A 19537-nucleotide genomic window follows, 5' to 3' on the forward strand; every position below is an offset into this window, starting at 1 on the left:
AGAATAAGTCTTAATTCCAGTAACTTAGTCCAGTCCGGATTGCTCCCCACATCCAGTATTGTTTTTGTTTTTTAAGATTGTTTTGACTATCCAGCATCTCTTGTGTTTCCATACGCATTTTAGGATTTTTATTTCCTATTTCTATGAAGAATGTCCTTGATATTTTGAATGGGATTACACTGAATCTGTAAATTGCTTTGATAGTATGGACATTTTGATTATATTAAATTTTCCAATCCATGAACATGGAGGATTTTTCCATTCTTTGGTGTCTTCTTCTATTCTTTAATGTTTTGTAATTTTCACTGTAGGGATCTTTCACACCTATGGTTAAATTTATACCACAATATTTAATTTTTTTTGGCTACTGTGAATGGTACTGATCTTAAGCTCTCTCTTAGCCAGAACAGTGTTGGTTTATAAGAGTGCTACATGGGCCAGTGCTGTGGCATAGTGGGTAAAGCCACCACCTGTAGTGCTGGCATCCCATATGGGCACCAGTTTGAGTCCTGGCTGTTCTACTTCCAATCCAGCTCTCCGTTATGGCCTTGGAAAGCAGTAGAAGATGGCCCAAATGCTAGGGCCCCTGCACCCGTGTGGGAGACCTGGAAGAAGCTCCTGGCTCCTGGCTTCTGGCTTCAGATCCCCACAGCTCTGGCTGTTGCAGCCATCTGGGGAGTGAACCAGCAGACAGAAGACCCCTCATCTCTCTCTCTCTCTCTCTGCCTCAGCCTCTCTGTAACTCCTCCTTTCAAATGAAATAAATAGTTTTTTTTTTTTTTTATTTTATTTTATTTTTTTTAATTTTTGACAGGCAGAGTGGACAGTGAGAGAGAGAGACAGAGAGAGAAAGGTCTTCCTTTGCCGCTGGTTCACCCTCCAATGGCCGCCGCTGCAGCCGGCGCACCGTGCTGATCCTGGCAGGAGCCAGGAGCCAGGTGCTTTTCCTGGTCTCCCATGGGGTGCAGGGCCCAAGCACCTGGGCCATCCTCCACTGCACTCCCTGGCCATAGCAGAGAGCTGGCCTGGAAGAGGGGCAACCGGGACAGAATCCGGCGCCCCAACCGGGACTAGAACCCGGTGTGCCGGCGCCGCAAGATGGAGGATTAGCCTATTGAGCCACGGCGCCGGCTCCATAAATAGTTCTTAAAATAAAAAAAATACTGATTTATGTGTGTTGATTTTATATCCTGCAACTTTGTTAAATTCTCTTATGACTTGTAATAGTCTTTTAGCAGAGTCTTTTGGGTCCCCTATATAGAGAATCATGTCATCTACAAGTAGGGATAATTTGACTTGTTCCTTTCTATTTTGTGTCCCTTTGATTTATTTTTCTTGCTGAATTACTGTGACTAAAATTCCAGAGCTATATTGAATAGTAGTATCAAGAGTGGGTATCCTTGTCTGGTTCCAGATCGTAATGGAAATACTTCCAGCTTTTCCCCATTCAATATGATGCTAGCTGTGGATTTGTCATATATTGTATTGATGGTGTTGAGGTATGTGCCATCTATGCCCAATTTTTAAGGTCTTTTTTTTCTTTTTCTTTTTGACAGGCAGAGTGGATAGTGAGAGAGAGACAGAGAGAAAGGTCTTCCTTTGCCGTTGGTTCACCCTCCAATGGCCGCCACGGCTGGCGCGCTGCAGCTGGCACACCACACTGATCCTAAGGCAGGAGCCAGGTGCTTCTCCTGGTCTCCCATGGGGTGCAGGGCCCAAGCACTTGGGCCATCCTCTACTGCCTTCCCTGGCCACAACAGAGAGCTGGCCTGGAAGAGGGGCAACCAGGAAAGAATCCGGCGCCCCGACCGGGACTAGAACCCGGTGTGCCAGCGCCTCAAGGTGGAGGATTAGCCTAGTGAGCTCCAGCGCCGGCCCCAATTTTTAAGGTCTTTATCATGAGAGGATATTATTTTTTAAATACTTTCTCTCCATCTATTGAGATAATTTTGATTTTTGTGCTTCACTTTGTTCATGTGAGGTATCATGTTTCTTGATTTGTATATATTGAACCATCCCTGAATCCCTGGGATAATGATTTTTTATGTGTTGTTGGATTTGATTTGCTAGTATGTTCTTGAGGATTTATGTATCCATGTTCATCAGGGATATTGGTTTATAGTTCTCTTTTTTTAACTTTTATTTAATGAATATAATTTTTTTATTGTATCTTTCTCTGGTTTTGGAATTAAGATAATGCTGGCTTTATAGAATGAATCTGAATGGTTTCCTTTCTTTCTGGTTTTTTTTTTTTTTTTTTTGAATCCTTTGAGAAGAATTGGTGTTAATTCTTCTTCAAATGTTTGGTACAAATCAGGAGTGAAACAATCTGGTTCTGGAACTTTATTTGTTAGGAAGACATTTATTGCTGATTTAATCACATACTTTTTTATTGCTCTATTTAGGTTTTCTGTCTTCATGCCGCAATGTCCAGAAATCTATCAATTTCTTTTAAATTTTCCAATTTCTTGTTCATACTTCCTAACAATTCTTTGTATTTCTCTTGGATCAATTGTAACACCTCTGTTTTTTTCATCTCTGATTTTATTATTTTGAATCTTATCCTTTTTATTCTTAGTTGGGCCAATAGCTAATCAATTTTGTTAATTTTTTTTTAGAAAAAAAGCAGCTCTTCATTTCACTCATTTTTAAATTTCAATTTTGTTTATTTCTTCACTGTTTTTTAATTTACTTCCTTCTACTTATTTGAGTTTGGTTTGTTCTTATTTTCCTGTTTTTCAGATAGATTCTTAGGCCATTTATTTGATACCTTTCCAATTTTTGATATATGCACAAATTGCTATAAACTTTCCTCTTAACACTGTTTTTGCTGTATCACATACGTTTTCATATGTTGTACTTTCATTTTAATTCGTTTCAAGGAATTTTTTATTTCCCCTTTGATTTCTTTCACTGTTCATTCCGTAGCATGCTGTTTAGTGTCCATGTGTTTGTATTTATTCTAGAATTTCTTTTGTTGTTAATTTTTAGCTTCATCCATTTTAGTCAGAAAAAGATACATGCTATAATTTCAATTTTTTAAAATTTGAAACTCGATGAAGGGCAGGATGGGAGAGGGAGTGGGAGAGGGGAGGGCCGAGAGAGGGAGGGAGGTTGGGGGGGGAGCCACAACAATACAAAAGTTGCACTTTGTAAATTCACATTTATTAAATAAAAAAACTATATAACAAACAAAAAAAGAAAAAAAGAACTTAATACTTTACCCTTTTAGTATTTTTTATGTTCTACTTAAAACTATTGGTTGAACTCTGTAATTATACACAGTTACTCTTAGGTGTTTAATTAATGCTATAACTAGTACTCAAATGGTATTTTACACTTTGTGTTTCTGTGTGGGTGCAAACTGTTGAAATCTTTACTTAATATATGCTAAATTGATCTTCTGAATATAAATATAATTGAAAATTAATCTTGATGTGAATGGAAGGGGAGAGGGAATGGGAGCGGGGAGTGTTGTGGGTGGGAGGGAAGTTATGGGGGGGGAAGCTATTGTAATCCATAAGCTGTACTTTGGAAATTTATGTTCATTAAATAAAATATATTGAAAATAAATAAAAATAAAATACAATTTGTCTAAGCTTGTATTATGTATAGTGTAGTATAGTGTTATGTATATGTGTAGTATGTTGTCTATGTTAGAGAATGTTCCATGCACTGATAAAAAGAACAAGTATTCTAAATCTGCAGGACTGAATGTTCTGTAGATGCCTGTTAGGTCTATTTGGTCTAAAGTTTAGATTAGCTCTGTTTATTTTTTTATTTTATTTTTTTTATTTTTTGACAGGCAGAGTGGACAGTGAGAGAGAGAGACAGAGAGAAAGGTCTTCCTTTTGCTGTTGGTTCACCCTCCAATGGCCACCACAGCCGGCGTACTGCGGCCGGCGCACTGCGCTGATCCGATGGCAGGAGCCAGGTGCTTCTCCTGGTCTCCCATGGGGTGCAGGGCCCAAGCACTTGGGCCATCCTCCACTGCACTCCTGGGCCACAGCAGAGAGCTGGCCTGGAAGAGGGGCGACTGGGACAGAATCCGGCACCCCGACCGGGACTAGAACCCGGTGTGCCGGCGCCACAAGGCAGAGGATTAGCCTAGTGAGCCGCGGAGCCAGCCTTGTTTATTTATTTATTTATTTTTTTGGTCTGGTTGTTCTGTCTGTAGATGAGAGTGGAGTTTAAAATCTGCCACTATTATTGTATTTGAACTTATGCCTCCTTTTAGATCAATTACTATTTGTTTTATAAAACTGGGTGCAGTAGTGTTGTTTGCATAATTTCCAATAGTGGCATCTTGTTCAGAAAGCCAGCGAGGACTGTAAAATTCCCTCACAGCCTGGCTTCTGGTCTATATCGCTTTCTCACATTTTCCAACAAGGTGACATTTATGGAGTTTCTGCACTGTTAAACTGTCTTCTCTGTCTCAAAGGCCTGTATTCTTTGATTATCTTTGGAATATATATACTATCTTTTGGCATGGTGTTCAAATGTCACTTCTTTAAATTCTTCTCTGTTACCTCCAAATTTTCAGAATTTGGAGCATTTCTATTTTCAGGTTTTTGAATTATGAGAGTTCAACCAGTAAAGTCTGTGCAAATATTCTGGAATCGAAAACTCAGAAAACTCATCCCAAGAGTTACATATAAGGAGTATTGAAACAGTGCATTAAAAAGTGGTATGCACTTCCACATAGAGATGGCTCTTTGTTCTCATTCCCTTGATATTGTAAGGTCTGATACAAATAAATTAATTGAGGTCTGTGAGGGTTGTCTTTAGGTTTCAGCTGTGGAGGTCATTCTTAAATATAACACTGTTTTTCATATAAATTTGTTAATTGACACTAGCCAATGGAGTGATAGGACAAATGCCTCCCTAGTTAGATGGGTTTGGCTATTAAGGCATACATATTAGTAACTCATTAATTTATTCCATATTTAACATTCGACCCATGTAGTAAATAATTGAGTCATCTATTTTGCCCTCCCCAAGGATTCTTGTCTCAAAATTCCAATCCCAGCAACATAAAGGGTTATCTACAATATTGAATTGTGGATGGACTTGGAAACATTAAAATTAATCATCACACATGAACTAATAAAGTTGAAAACAAAGTAATCCCAATAAGACAGACATCTGTCAGCATATTCAAATTTGCTTTGAATAGTATTAATCAGAGTAGCATATTTGAAATTTGCAGCACTTCTGAAGTATAACACCTGTCTCCATTTTTCATTCCCATAGCCTGTACTTGGAATAGCTCACTCCAGATACACTAGCCAGCTCCTCTTTGAGTTAACAGTCACTTTTATCAATAACGTTCTCCGATTAATAATGTCAAGAAACTACCAAGATGTTTTGGGGAGGGGGGTTGTCTATGCATTTAACTACAGCTTCTGTGTTCATTAATTGGGTTTGCCCCCCCCCCCTATAATGAAAAAGCATTTACCTCTTCTCAGTTTCCAAAATCTTTGGCTTGTGGCTCAGAGTTCTACATAGTCAGCGGGGCTCCTTCTGTTCTGTGGTGTCCTCTACCCTTCCATATTCCTGCTACTCCCATGGTTCTATGACCCTGCATCCTTTGTTTATATATCCTGGAGTGTGGCTGTGTCATAAAAGGAAATAAAACTGGATCCTGATATCTTCCAAATAACTTTTTGGTTGACGTCATGAAATACTAGTTTCTACTAAATAGAAAGCATGATTTTGTCAATTTGACAAGTAAAACTGAATTTTACTTCAGTCAGATAATGTCAGTGAATAACAAATTGCTTTCTTTTGCCTTTCAAGTGCCTTATACAAAGACAAAAAGCAATTTGTTTTTGTAACATTTAGAATTTAAATAGAGCTGCAAGGTCTTTTTTAGTATATAAATATCATGACATTGTTAAATCGGTGTGCTTTATGATATAAAGTCTTTTAGTTATTTCATTTATCAAAAAAGTTTTGTATATTTATTTTTAATTCTATTTCCAGCATTAGTTTGGGGTTAAGAATGAAGAAATAAAATTCTGCTACAGATTTCATTAACTTCCTGCCCCCACATCAGTGACACTAGCCAGAATTTACTGATACATAATCTATAAAACAGTTATAAAGGGAAGAAAGATATTAATTTTGTCATTTTATTTGCATTCTTGGAAATGTACCTGAGAAACGACTGGTGTGCTTTTATGGTTAAGCATATTGTCACTTAATGGGGTTCCAGCAAGCACTCAGACCACAACCTCAATATCCTCAGGATTTCTTCCCAGGAAAGCCTAAGTAAACAACATGGCCTATCAACAAGTGGTGGAACTATCTGGTATGTACATATGAATGTGAAAACATTTAGAAGTGCATAAAGAACATAAAAGTCAGGTATACTTTGCATTGGGCATGGACAAACTGATCAGAAGTTTGAATTTGATTGGCGCAAGTTTACCCAGTGGGTTAGTGTTTATCTGGAGCATATCCAATCATACTACCAATACTGTAGTCTTGAAAATAGCATTTGTGTTACTTTGGGTGATCATTTTGCAGTTAGTGTTTCCTGGCTATTTTCTGCAATGCTGTGTGTTTTCAATTCAAAATTTAGTCATTTACCTTGATAAGGTGCCTAAAATTCCATACTACTTAATCAGGCAAACAGTTGTCCATAGATGGGCTACATGTTGGCATCAAGAAGCAATATTCCCATAATCATTTCACTCTTTGTAACACCGTTGTCCATGGCTTTCACTACCCTGCACTCCAAACATGCTGATTACATTTGATAGTCCTTGTCTTTGCCATAGGTTTTCATGTCACTTTGCTGTTTTTCAAACATTTCTTAAGTGTGGAATATTTTGTTTTTTTTTTTTTTTAATTTTATTTATTTTTTAACTTTTATTTAATAAATATAAATTTCCAAAGTACAACATTTGGATTATAGTGGCTTTTTCTCACCATAACCACCCTCCCACCCACAACCATCCCATCTCCCACTCCCTCTCCCATCCCATTCTTCAGCAAGATTCATTTTCAATTATCTTTATATACAGAAGATCAATTTAGTATATACTAAGTAAAGATTTCAACAGACTACAAAGACACACAAAATATAGAGTACTGTTTGGGTAGTAGTTATACGAGTAATTCACAAAGTATAACACATTAAGGACAGAGGTCCTATATGGGGAGTAGGTGCACAGTGATTCCTGTTGCTGATATAATAGTTGACACTTTTATTTATGATGTCAGTAATCATCTGAGGCTCTTGTCAGGAGCTACCAAGGCTATGGAAGCCCCTTGAGCTCACAAACTCTGATCTTATTTAGACAAGGCCATAGTCAAAGTGGAAGTTCTCTCTTCAGAGAAAGGTACTGCCACCTTTGATGGCCCCATCCTTTCCACTGGGATCTCACTCACAGAGATCTTTCATTTAGGTCATTGTTTTTTACCATACTGTCTTGGCTTTCCATGCCTGAAATATTCTCATGGGCTTTTTAACCAGATCCGAATGACTTAAGTGCTGATTCTGAGGCCAGAGTGCTGTGTAGGGCATTTGACATTCTATGAGTCTGCTGTGTATCCTGCTTCCCATATAGGATCATTCTCTCCTTTTTAATTCTATCAGCTAGTATTAGCAGACACTAGTCTTGTTTATGTTATCCCTTTGACACTTAATCCTATCATTACGATCAATTATGAACAGAAACTGAGCACTTTGACTAGTGAGATGGCATTGGTACATGCCACCTTGATGGGATTGAATTGGAATCCCCTGGCACATTTCTAACTCTACCATTAGGGGCAAGTCTGAGTGAGCATGTGCCAAACTGTACATCTCCTCCGTTTCTTATTCCCACTCTTATATTTAACAGGGATCACTTTTCAGTTAAATTTAAACAGCTAAGAATAATTGTGTGTTAATTACAGAGTTCAACCAATGGTACTAAGTAGAACAAAAAAATACAAAAAGGAATAAAATAGCAAGTTGTTCCTCAACAGTCAGAACAAGGGCTGATCAAGTCACCATTTCTCATAGTGTCCATTTCACTTCAACAGGTTTCCTTTTAGGTGCTTGTCACTGATCAGGGAGAACATGTAATATTTGTCATTTGGGACTGGCTTAATTCACGCAGCAGGGTGTTTTCCAGATTCCTCCATTTTGTTACAAATGACCAGATTTCATTGTTTTTTACTGCTGTGTAGTATTCTATAGAGTACTTATCTCATAATTTCTTTATCCAGTCTTCTGTTGATGGGCATTTGGGTTGATTCCAGGTCTTAGCTATTGTGCATTGAGCTGCAATAAACATCAAGGTGCAGACAGCTCTTTTATTTGTCAATTTCATTTCCTTTGGGTAAATTCCAAGGAGTGGGATGGCTGGGTTGAATGGTAGGGTTATATTCAGGTTTCTGAGGAATCTCCAAACTGACTTCCATAGTGGCTTTACCAGTTTGCATTCCCACCAACAATGGGTTAGTGTCCCTTTTTCCCCACATCTTCGCCAACATCTGTTGTTGGTAGTTTTCTGTATGTAAGCCATTCTAACCGGGGTGAGGTGAAACCTCATTGTGGTTTTGATTTGCATTTCCCTGTTTGCTAGTGATCCTGAACATTTTTCATGTGCCTGTTGGCCACTTGGATTTCCTCTTTTTTAAAAAATGTCTATTGAGGTCTTTGGCCCATCTCTTAAGTGGGCTGTTTGTTTTGATGTTGTGGAGTTTCTTGATCTCTTTGTAGATTCTGGTTATTAGCCCTTTATCTGTTGCATAGTTTGCAAATATTTTTCCCCGTTCTGTCGGTTGCCTCTTAACTCTCCTGTTTCTTTTGCAGTACAGAAGCTTCCTAAGTTGATGTAATACCAATTATTAATTATGGCTTTGACTTCCTGTGCCTCTGGGGTCTTCTACAAGAAGTCGTTGCCTGTGCTTATATCTTCCATTGTTTCTCCGATGTTCTTTAATAATTTGTTGGTGCTGGGTCGTATATTTAGGTCTTTAATCCATGTTGAGTGGATTTTTGTGTAAGGTTTAAGGTACGGGTCTTGCTTCATGCTTCTGCATATGGAAATCCAGTTTTCCCAGCACCATTTATTGAATAAACTGTCCTTGTTCCAGGAATTGGTTTTAGATCCTTGATCAAATATAAGTTGGCTGTAGGTGTTTGGTTTGATTTCTGGTGTTTCTATTCTGTTCCATTGGTCTATCTATCTGTTTCTGTATGAGTACCATGCTGTTTTGATTACAACTGCCCTGTAGTATGTCCTGAAATCTGGTATTATGATGCCTCCGGCTTTGCTTTTGTTGTACAAGATTGCTTTAGCTATTCGAGGTCTCCTGTGCTTCCATATGAATTTCAGCATCATTTTTTCCAGATCAGAGAAGAATGTCTTTGGTATCTTGATTGGTATCACATTGAATCTATAAATTGCTTTTGGGAGAAAGGACATTTTGATGATGTTGATTCTTCCAATCCATGAGCATGGAAGATTTTTCCATCTTTTGGTATCCTCTTCTATTTCTTTCTTTAAGATTTTGTAATTCTCATCGTAGAGATATTTAAAATCCTTGGTTAAATTTATTCCAAGGTATTTGTTTGCTTTTTTGGCTATTGTGAATGGGATTGATCTTAGCAGTTCTTTCTCAACCGTGGCATTACCTGTATATACAAAGGCTGTTGATTTTTGTGCATTGATTTTATATCCTGCTAATTTACCAAACTCTTCCATGGGTTCCAATAGCCTCTTAGTAGAGTTCTTTGCATTTGCTAAATAAAGAATCATATCATCTGCAAAGAGGGATAGATTGACTTCTTCCTTCCCAACTTGTATCCATTAAATTTCTTTTCATGCCTAATGACTCTCGCTAAAACTTCCAGAACTATATTGAGTAGCAATAGTGAGAGTGGGCATCCCTGCCTGATACCAGATCTCAGTGGAAATGCTTCCAACTTTTCCCCATTCAATAGGATGCTGGCCGTGGGTTTTTCATAGATTGCTTTGATTGTACTGAGGAATGTTCCTTCCAAACCCAGTTTGCTTAGAGTTTTCATCATGAACGTGTGTTATATTTTATTGAATGCTTTCTCTGCATCTATTGAGATAATCATATGATTTTTCTTCTGCAGTCTGTTAATGTGGTGTATCACATTGATTGTTTTGTGAACATTGAACCATCCCTGCATACCAGGGATAAATCCCACTTGGTCTGGGTGGATGATCTTTCTGATGTGTTGTTGCATTCTATTGGCGAGAATTTTATTGAGGATTTTTACGTCTATGTTCATCAGGGATATTGGTCTGTAATTTTCTTTCTCTGTTGCATCTTTTTCAGGTTTAGGAATTAAGGTGATCCTGGCTTCATAGAAAGAATATGGGAGGATTCCCTCTTTTTCGATTGTTCTGAATAGTTTGAGAAGAATTGGAGTTAGTTCTTCTTTAAATGTCTGGTAGAATTCAGCAGTGAATCCGTCTGGTCCTGGGCTTTTCTTTGTTGGGAGGGCCTTTATTATTGATTCAATTTCTGTCTCAGTTATGGGTCTGTTTAGCTTTTCTATGCCTTCCTGGTTCAAATTAGGTAGGTTGCATGTGTCCAGCAATCTTTCCATTTCTGATAAATTTCCCTGTTTGCTGGCATACAACTCTTTGTAGTAATTTCTGATGATTCTTTCTATTTCTGTGGTGTCTGTTGTTACATTCCCCTTTTCATCTCTGTTTCTATTGATTTGTGTCTTTTCTTTTATTAGTTAGTTGAGCCTATTGTGTGTCAATTTTATTTATTTTTTCAAAAAACCAGCTCTTCATTTTGCTGATCTTTTGTAATTTTTTTGGATTGAATTCTGTGAATTTCTTCTTTAATTTAAATTGTTTCTCTTCTACTGGTTTTCTGTCTGGTTTGCTGCAGTTTTTCTAGTTCATTGAGATGCATTGAAAGGTCATTTATTTCGTGCCTTTCTAATTTCTTGATGTAGGCACCTATTGCTATAAACTTTCCTCTTAACAGTGCTTTTGCTGTATACCATAAGTTTTAATAGGTTGTATTGTTATCCTCATTTACTTCCAGAAATTTTTTGATTTCTCTTTTAATTTCTTCTATGACCCAGTGTTCATTCAGGAGCATGTTGTTCAGTCTCCATGTGTTTGCATATGCTCTAGGCATTCCTGAGTTGCTAATTTCCATCTTCATTCCGCTGTGGTCTGAGAAGCTGCATCGTATGATTCTAATTCTTTTGAATTTGCTGAGACTTGCTTAATGGCCTAGTATGTGGTCAATCCTAGAGAAGGTTCCATGCACTGCTGAGAAGAATGTAAAATCTTTAAATGTAGGATTGAAAGTTCTGTAGATATCTGTTAGATCCATTTGGGCAATAGTGTCGATTAAATCTGCTGTTTCCTTGTGGATCTTTTGTCCTGTTGATCTGTCTATTTCTGAGAGTGGAGTATTGAAGTCCCTCAGTACTATTGTATTGGGGTCTAAGTCTCCCTTTAAGTCCCTTAACATACCTTTTAAATAAACTGGTGCCCTGTAATTAGGTGCATATAAATTTATAATAGTTGCATCTTCCTATGTAATTGAACCCTTATTCATTATATAGTGCCCCTCTTTGTCTCTCTTAACAGTTTTTTGTTAAAGTTTTTTTGTCTAATATTAATATGGCTATACCTGCTTTTTTTATTTCTGTTGGCATGGAATATCTTTTTCCAACCTTTCACTTTCAGGCTGCATGCATCTTTGTTGGAAAGATGTGTTTCTCGTAGGCAGCAAATAGATGGGTTTTGTTTTTTAATCCATTCAGTCAGTCTGTGTCTTTTAACTGGAGAGTTGAGTCCATGAACGTTCAATGTGACTACTGATAAGTAGTAGCTTTGCCCTGCTATTTTCCCAAAGATATTTTCTAGTATATGCTTTGAGCTTCCTATGATCTTTTACTGGTAGGTTTTCTTCCTTTACCTTCTTTCATATTGATGGCCGTGTTTCTGTGTTTCTGTGTGTAGCACATCCTTAAGCATTTTTTGTAGGGCTGGATGAGTGGAAACAAATTCTTTCAATTTCTGTTTGTTGTGAGAGGTCTTTATTTCACCTTCATTCACAAATGAGAGCTTTGCAGGATATAATTTTCTGGGCTGGCACTTTTTCTCTCTTAGTACCTGGGCTATATCTTGCCATTCTCTCCTGTTCTGTAGGGTTTCTGATGAGAAGTCAGCTGTGAGTCTAATTTGAGATCCTCTGAAAGTAATCTGATGTTTCTCTCTTGCACATTTTAGGATCTTTTCTTTCTGTTTCACTGTGGTGAGTTTGATTACAATGTGTTGCAGTGAGGATTCTTTTGGTCAAGTTTATTGGGGGTTCTATGTGCTTCCCGTACTTGGATGTCTCTTTTCTTCTCCATACCTGGGAAGTTCTCTGCTAGTATCTCACTTAAAAGACCTTCTAATCCTTTCTCCCTCTCCATGCCTTCAGGAACTCTTAGAACCCTAATGCTGAGTTTTTTTATAGTATCCTGTAGATTTCCAACAATATTTTTTGGATTTCTAATTTCCTCTTCTTTTCTTTGGTTTGAACGTATGCTTTCCTGTGCTCTGCCTTCTAATTTTGATATTTTCTCTTTTGACTCACTGATTCTGTTTCTAAGGCTCTAAAATGCATTTGTCATTTCTTCTATTGAATTCTTCATTTCATTTTGGTTTCTCTTCAGTATCTCGATTTCATGCTCTACTAAATTCCTCATTTCATTTTCATTCTTCCTTAAGATTTCATTTTCATGAGAGAGATTTCTGTTTTGTCCTTTATGGATTTCTGTAGAGCATTCATTTGTTTTTTGATAACTTCTAAATGTTCTTATCATAAATTTTTTACATCTGCATCTTGCATTTCTTCTATCTCATCATCTTCATAATCTTGTATTGGAGTGTCATGTTCATTTGGGAGCGTCATGCTGTCTTCCTTGTTCTTATTTCCTTGGTTTCTGCATTTGTTGTTTGGCATTGTGGAGATATTCTTTGGTTTCTTCTTCTTCTTCTTCTTCTTCTTCTTCTTCTTCTTCTTCCTCCTCCTCCTCCTCCTCCTCTTCCTCTTCCTCTTCCTCTTCCCCCGCCCCGTGGTGGCTTTTTTCATTATACTATGACTCTAGATTAATTGGACTGTCTGCTTTTGGTGAGGCTTGTGGTGGGCCACAAGCTCTGTTCAGTTCTTCAGGGTTAAGGTGTGCCAAAGGTGACACACCCAGGTTTGTATGGTAAATCTTCTCTCTCTCTCTCTCTCTCTCTCTCTCTCTCTCTCTCTCTCTTTTTATTCAGAAGGGAAATAATTCCACTCAGCTAAGCACTTCTCAATGGCAATCAGTATCTGAGTGCTAGCACCAGTAGGTATAATATTCGTCTACTCTGTCCAAGGACCACACAAAGGATCTGTTCAGTCCTCAGTGTAAGCTCAGATTCCCCTGCAATGTCTCTCAACAGGTAGCCAAGCCCACCTGAGTTTGTGGCATCTCCCACAGAGACTACTCACATCTGAGCCACACAGTGAGTTCTCCCACACACCCTCAGGTTTTTTTTCCCCCCACAGTCCCAGTTCGTAAGCTCCACACATTCACTAGGTCTTAGTCTCCAGTTATTCCTTCCCACCAGAGTCAGGTTTTCTGTTCAATTGAGGGCCAGTGCAGCCCTGAGGTGGTGCAGCTGTTATGTATGTCCAAAATGGTGCCTGCACTATTGTCTCGCACGCCTTTGTAAGGTGTGTGGAGAGAGAGAATCTGTCCATACTGTCCCTTTTATTTTTTTTTTCTCTCCTATAGTTAGGTTGGTGTACTTTCCCTCACGGGGCTTCAAGCCTCATTCCCTCTAGTCTCTTCCTGTGGCTTTTCTGCCAGTGTCTTGGGCTACTGCTGCTTCACCTCACCTCTTTTTCCAGTGCTGGTGCGGAGCCTCTTGACAGCTAGGGTCCTGAGCCATGGGCACCCGTGCCCTCCACATAGGTCCACATTGTTCCTCTAATTATGGAAGAGTTTCCTCTGCTATTTTTTCCCTAATTATTTCCTGAGACTACACTATCTTCATGTTATTAATCTGTCTTCTCCTGGACTATCAGTAAGCTCTGTCCCTATTCCACTACCTTGGCTCTCCCCCCAAGTGTGAAATATTTTGTACTCAATTATTTTCCTGTGATCAAAACTCCTCCACAGGAAGGAAAAACAATACAAATGGTCCAGCAATAAAATACACAGTGAATATGTACATCTCATTTCTAGAATGGGAGATACAAGTTATTGGTAAAAGCTCAGCTTTTTCAAATATATGCACAAAACTGCACAAATTTGCACAAAAGTGAAAATCCAAATTAAATGCCATTTTTTTATTTTGGAGACTAGCAAAAAGTTTGCTGATAATTAGTATTAACCAAAACACATATGAATAAGGAATATCATAAACTGATTGTAAGAGATTAAAAAATAGGAAAAGCAGGATATGGTTCATTAACTTTCACATATATTATACTAATATGAGATGGTAATGATAGGCAAATCTTGGTACATGGTATCTGAGAAGTCTGTGTAATAGTTTACAATTTTTCATTTAGGTCTTCCACTTTGACTATGACCCTGTCAGAATAAGATCGAATTCGGCTAACTCAAAAGGCTTCCATAGCCTTGGCAACTCATGACTAGAGCCTAGGGAGATTACTGACGCCATAAACAAGAGTGTCAAATTGTTAAGTCAACAACAGGAGTCACTGTGCACTTACTCCTCATGTGGGATCTGTCCTTAATGTGTTGTCCAATGTGAAGTAATGCTATAACTAGTACTGAAACAGTATTTTACACTTTGTGTTTCTGTGTGGGTGCAAACTGATGAAAGCTTTACTTAATATATACTAAATCGATCTTCTGTATATAAAGATAATTGAAAATGAATCTTGATGTGAATGGAATGGGAGAGGGAGCGGGAGATGGGAGGGGTGCGAGTGGGAGGGAAGTTATGGGGGGGAAGCCATTGTAATCCATAAACTGTACTTTGGAAATTTATATTTACTAAATAAAAAAAAGAAATAAAAAAATTACTCAATATAACATGACTAACAAAGTTAATGAAAAAAATTAAAATAGTTTACAATTTTTGTTTTGTAAATCTAAAATAATTCTGAAATTAAAGTTTATTTTTAAAAACAATTTTTCAAAAGAGGAAATCCAAATGGCCAACAGGCACATGAAAAAATGTTCAAGGTCATTAGCAATCAGGGAAATGCAAATCAAAACCACAATGAGGTTTCACCTCACCCCGGTTAGAATGGCTCACATGCAGAAATCTACCAACAACAGATGCTGGCGAGGATGTGGGGAAAAAGGGACACTAACCCACTGTTGGTGGGAATGCAAACTGGTCAAGCCACTATGGAAGTCAGTCTGGAGATTCCTCAGAAACCTGAAGATAACCCTACCGTTCGACCCAGCCATCCCACTCCTTGGAATTTACCCAAAGGAATTTAAATTGGCAAACAAAAAAGCGGTCTGCACCCTAATATTTATTGCAGCTCAATTCACAATAGCTAAGACCTGGAACCAACCTAAATGCCCATCAACGATAGACTGGATAAAGAAATTATGGGATATGTACTCTTTAGAATACTATACCGCAGTAAGAAACAACGAAATCCAGTCATTTGCAACAAAATGGAGGAATCTGGAACACATCATGCTGAGTGAAATAAGCCAGTCCCAAAGGGACAAATACCATATGTTCTCCCTGATCGGTGACGACTGACTGAACACCAAGAGGGAAACCTGTTGGAGTGAGGTGGACACTATGGGAAACGGTGGCTTGATCAGCATAGCCCTGACTGTTAATGAACAACTTAATACATTATCCCTCTTAGTAGTTTTTTTATCTGTTCTACTTAATATGACTGGTTTAGATCTGTAATTGATGCACAGTTATTCTTAAGTGTTGAAAATTAACTGAAATGTGATCCCTGTTGAACATGGGAGTGGGAATGGGAGAGGGAAGAGATGTATAATTTGGGACATGCTCAGGCTGACTTGCCCCAAGTGGTGGAGTTGGAAGCATACCAGGGGATTCCAATTCAATCCCATCGAGGTGGCATGTACCAATGCCATCTCACTGTTCCAGGTGATCAATTTCAGTTCACAGTTGGTCATGGTGAAGGGACTGGGAGTCAAAGGGAGCACATAGACAAGTCTAGTACCTGCTAACGCTAACTGATGGAGTAAATAAAGGGGAGAGTGATCCAACATGGGAAGTGAGATACTCAGCAGACTCATAGAATGGCAGATGTCCTAAATAGCACTCTGGCCTCAGAATCAGCCCTAAAGGCATTCGGAGCTGGCTGAAAAGCTCATGAGAGTATTTCAGGCATGGAAAGCCAAGACACTCTGGCAAAAGATCTCTGCGAGTGAGATCCCAGTGGAAAGAACAGGTCATCAAAGAAGGAGGTACCTTTCTCTGAAGGGAGGAGAGAACCTCCACTTTGACTATGACCTTGTCTAAACAAGATAAGAATCGGAGAACTCAAGGGGCTTCCATAGCCTTGGAAACTCATGACTGGAGCATAGGGAGATTACTGATGCCATAGACAGGAGTGTCAATTGGTAAAGTCAACAACAGGAGTCACTGTGCACTTACTCCTCGTGTAGGATCTCTATCCTTAATGTGCTGTACATTGAGATTTAATGCTATAACGAATACTCAAACAATATATTTCACTTTGTGTTTCTATGGGGGTGCAAACTGTTGAAATCCTTACTTAATGCATACTAAACTGATCCTCTGTAAAAAAAAAAAAAAAAAGAAATTATCAATTCCCAACTTGACTCTCACTGGGATTAAACATGACAATAGGTCTGCTCTGATTTCATCATCATTTAAAAAAATCATCTATTATTTTTCACTTTATGTTTCTGTGTGGGAGCAAACTGTTGAAATCCATACTTGATGTATACTAAGCTGATCTTCTGTATATTAAGATAATCGAAAATGAATCTTGATGTGAATGGAAGGGGAGAGGGAGTGGGAAAGGGGAGGGTTGTGGGTGGGAAGGACGGTATGGGGGGGAAGCCATTGTAATCCATAAGTCGTACTTTGGAAATTTATATTCATTAAATAAAAGTTTAAAAAAATAAAAAAAAATAAAAAAATAAAAAAAACAATGTATAATGATATATCCTTTCAGGTGAGAAATTCTTTATTATACATACAAATGAAAAAATACACCATTTAAACCAGCAAGGATGACTATATAACTCTGACAGAAATATACACATGTACATTAAATAAGAATGCATGTAAACATGCACACACACACACAGATGCTCTTCAACTTACTACAGGGTTACATCCTGATAAATTCATTGTAGATTGACAACATTATAAGTAAAAAATGCCTCTGATACCCTGATAAACCCATAGGAAAGTTGAAAAATTTTATGTCAAACCATCTTAGTCAGAGGTGAATGTACTCATATATGCATACAAATATTTCAACTTGTATATATATATATGTATTCTGGTCACATTGGAGATGTTCAACATTTTATGGTAATAATTCCTTACATGCTATAAAGCACCTTCATATTTATTTTCTCATTGGAAACTCAAGAGTTGATATTATCTAAGGTTTTTTAAGTTGATATGCTATCACTTTCATAGGAAGCTATTTGTTTCATGAAACAGAGCTTATTAGAAGAATTTAATGAAATTATGTACTTGGAGGGCAAAGGAAGGTGGACCAGGATGCAGGACAGAGGGTGGACTGGAAGAAAAGCACTCTGAATGACAAATATAAGAAATGGCCAATAGCAGTAGGCACCTTGGAATTCCCAGCTTCTTTTGCAGACATCTTCTTTCATTCATAAAGAAATCTCCCATATAATTGTTTAGTTTTGAAAATAATTACCTTTCATGTACTCTATCAGAGCTGAACAGTTGGACATCTGCAGAGAACTTTAAAATCAATACCATCTCCAAACACAAAATACCATATATATGTATATATATTCTAAATGATTCTGTACGTTAAATGTGAAATTTTGCCGTTTTATTTATTTAATTTTGTTTTTTAAATCTTTACAACTGATCAAATGAAAGCTGTATCCATAGAATGGGTTAAATTTTGAAGTTTGTGCTTGGTAAAATATTCAAGATGCCAGTGGCTGAGTTTTTTTTTTGTTTGTTTTTTTTTTTTTTTTTTTTTTTTTGCCTGAGCTTGAAATCATGCTTCCAACTTTTCAAAATATCTATTGCAAAGGAATTGCCAAGACATACAACCACCAAATTTCTTCTAATTAGCCCTTGAGGAATTGTTTGTAAAGTCTTAACTTCTAGGACACAGATGTAAGCTTAGGTTCTAATTATGAAAGACATGGGCTTCCTTTTTCTTTCTTTTATTTTTCATTTTATTTCATTAGCTGACAAACGAGACAACCCACTGTGTTTTCTTCAAGGAGGATTTTACAAAGGCAGAGGAGGGACTGGAAAGTAATTGAGCCCTTTCATGAATGGAGATCATAAAACCCAAATAGAAAACATTTAATCTTGCCTCAGGAAATAATGGCATGTTTTTATTCCAAATAATGTAAGTGCTCCGAGCAGTTAGAACTGCACTGCACTGTACAGGCATGCATGTACATAGATGTGCACACACATAAGCACATACATGAACACTAGTGGCAAATAGAAGAGAGGATTAAAGAAGCATTGTGACAAAGAGACGAAATTCACTTAGTAACTTAATGGGGATGACAGCATTCAAAACAAAATGAAAAAATGGTGGATTTGGACAACACTGGCAGAGAACTTAAATTTTGAGAGACAGAAAGAAGAATGGAACTAACAGTAAGAGTCTAGGGATCAGCTTCAACTCAGGTCTCAAATATGGCTGGAATCCTGAATTTTCTATTCATTATACATTCTCTCCTTATTCCTTGCTATGACACTGTTAAAGTTTGGATAGCAACCTGGCCAACTTAAAATACATTTCCCATCCTCTTTTAGAAACTTAAGGAAGTGATGTGGCAATCCTGGTCGCTGCAATCTAAGTCAGGCAGAAGTCTTGGAAGAAGACTGTTAAGGGATCTGAGGCTGGCTCACAGATACTTGCTCTTCCCTCTTTCTTCCTTCTTTCTGCCTGGGAAGGAAGAAGGCTAGCACTGTTGTGATCCTCAGGACAATGACACAGTTTATTGGAGGAATTACAAAAAGAAAGATGAAACCAGGAACACTGGTGGCTTGTCAGAGCCACTTCACAAGTCCCAGGCTTCCCATCCGTACTGCTTTGGTAAAAGGAAATAGTCCACTGGTTTAAAGAGTCTTCTATCAGTAGCAACTGAATGCAATCCTCAACTGGTTCAGCTGTGCTCGTCAGAGGGGATATTTGCACCAGGTAAAGTTTGTACAGCCCTTCTAACTCTGAGAACATAAGACTCTTAAATGGTAGCTTATTTCCACTAAAAACCATTAAGTTACACCGATCAGTTCATGGAAACTGGCAAATTTCCCACTTATACCAGGAGAAAGTCAAAAACAGCCATATCTAAAACAAGACTAACCAG

Source organism: Oryctolagus cuniculus, chromosome X, assembly GCF_964237555.1.
Source record: "Oryctolagus cuniculus chromosome X, mOryCun1.1, whole genome shotgun sequence".
Lineage (NCBI taxonomy): Eukaryota > Metazoa > Chordata > Mammalia > Lagomorpha > Leporidae > Oryctolagus > Oryctolagus cuniculus.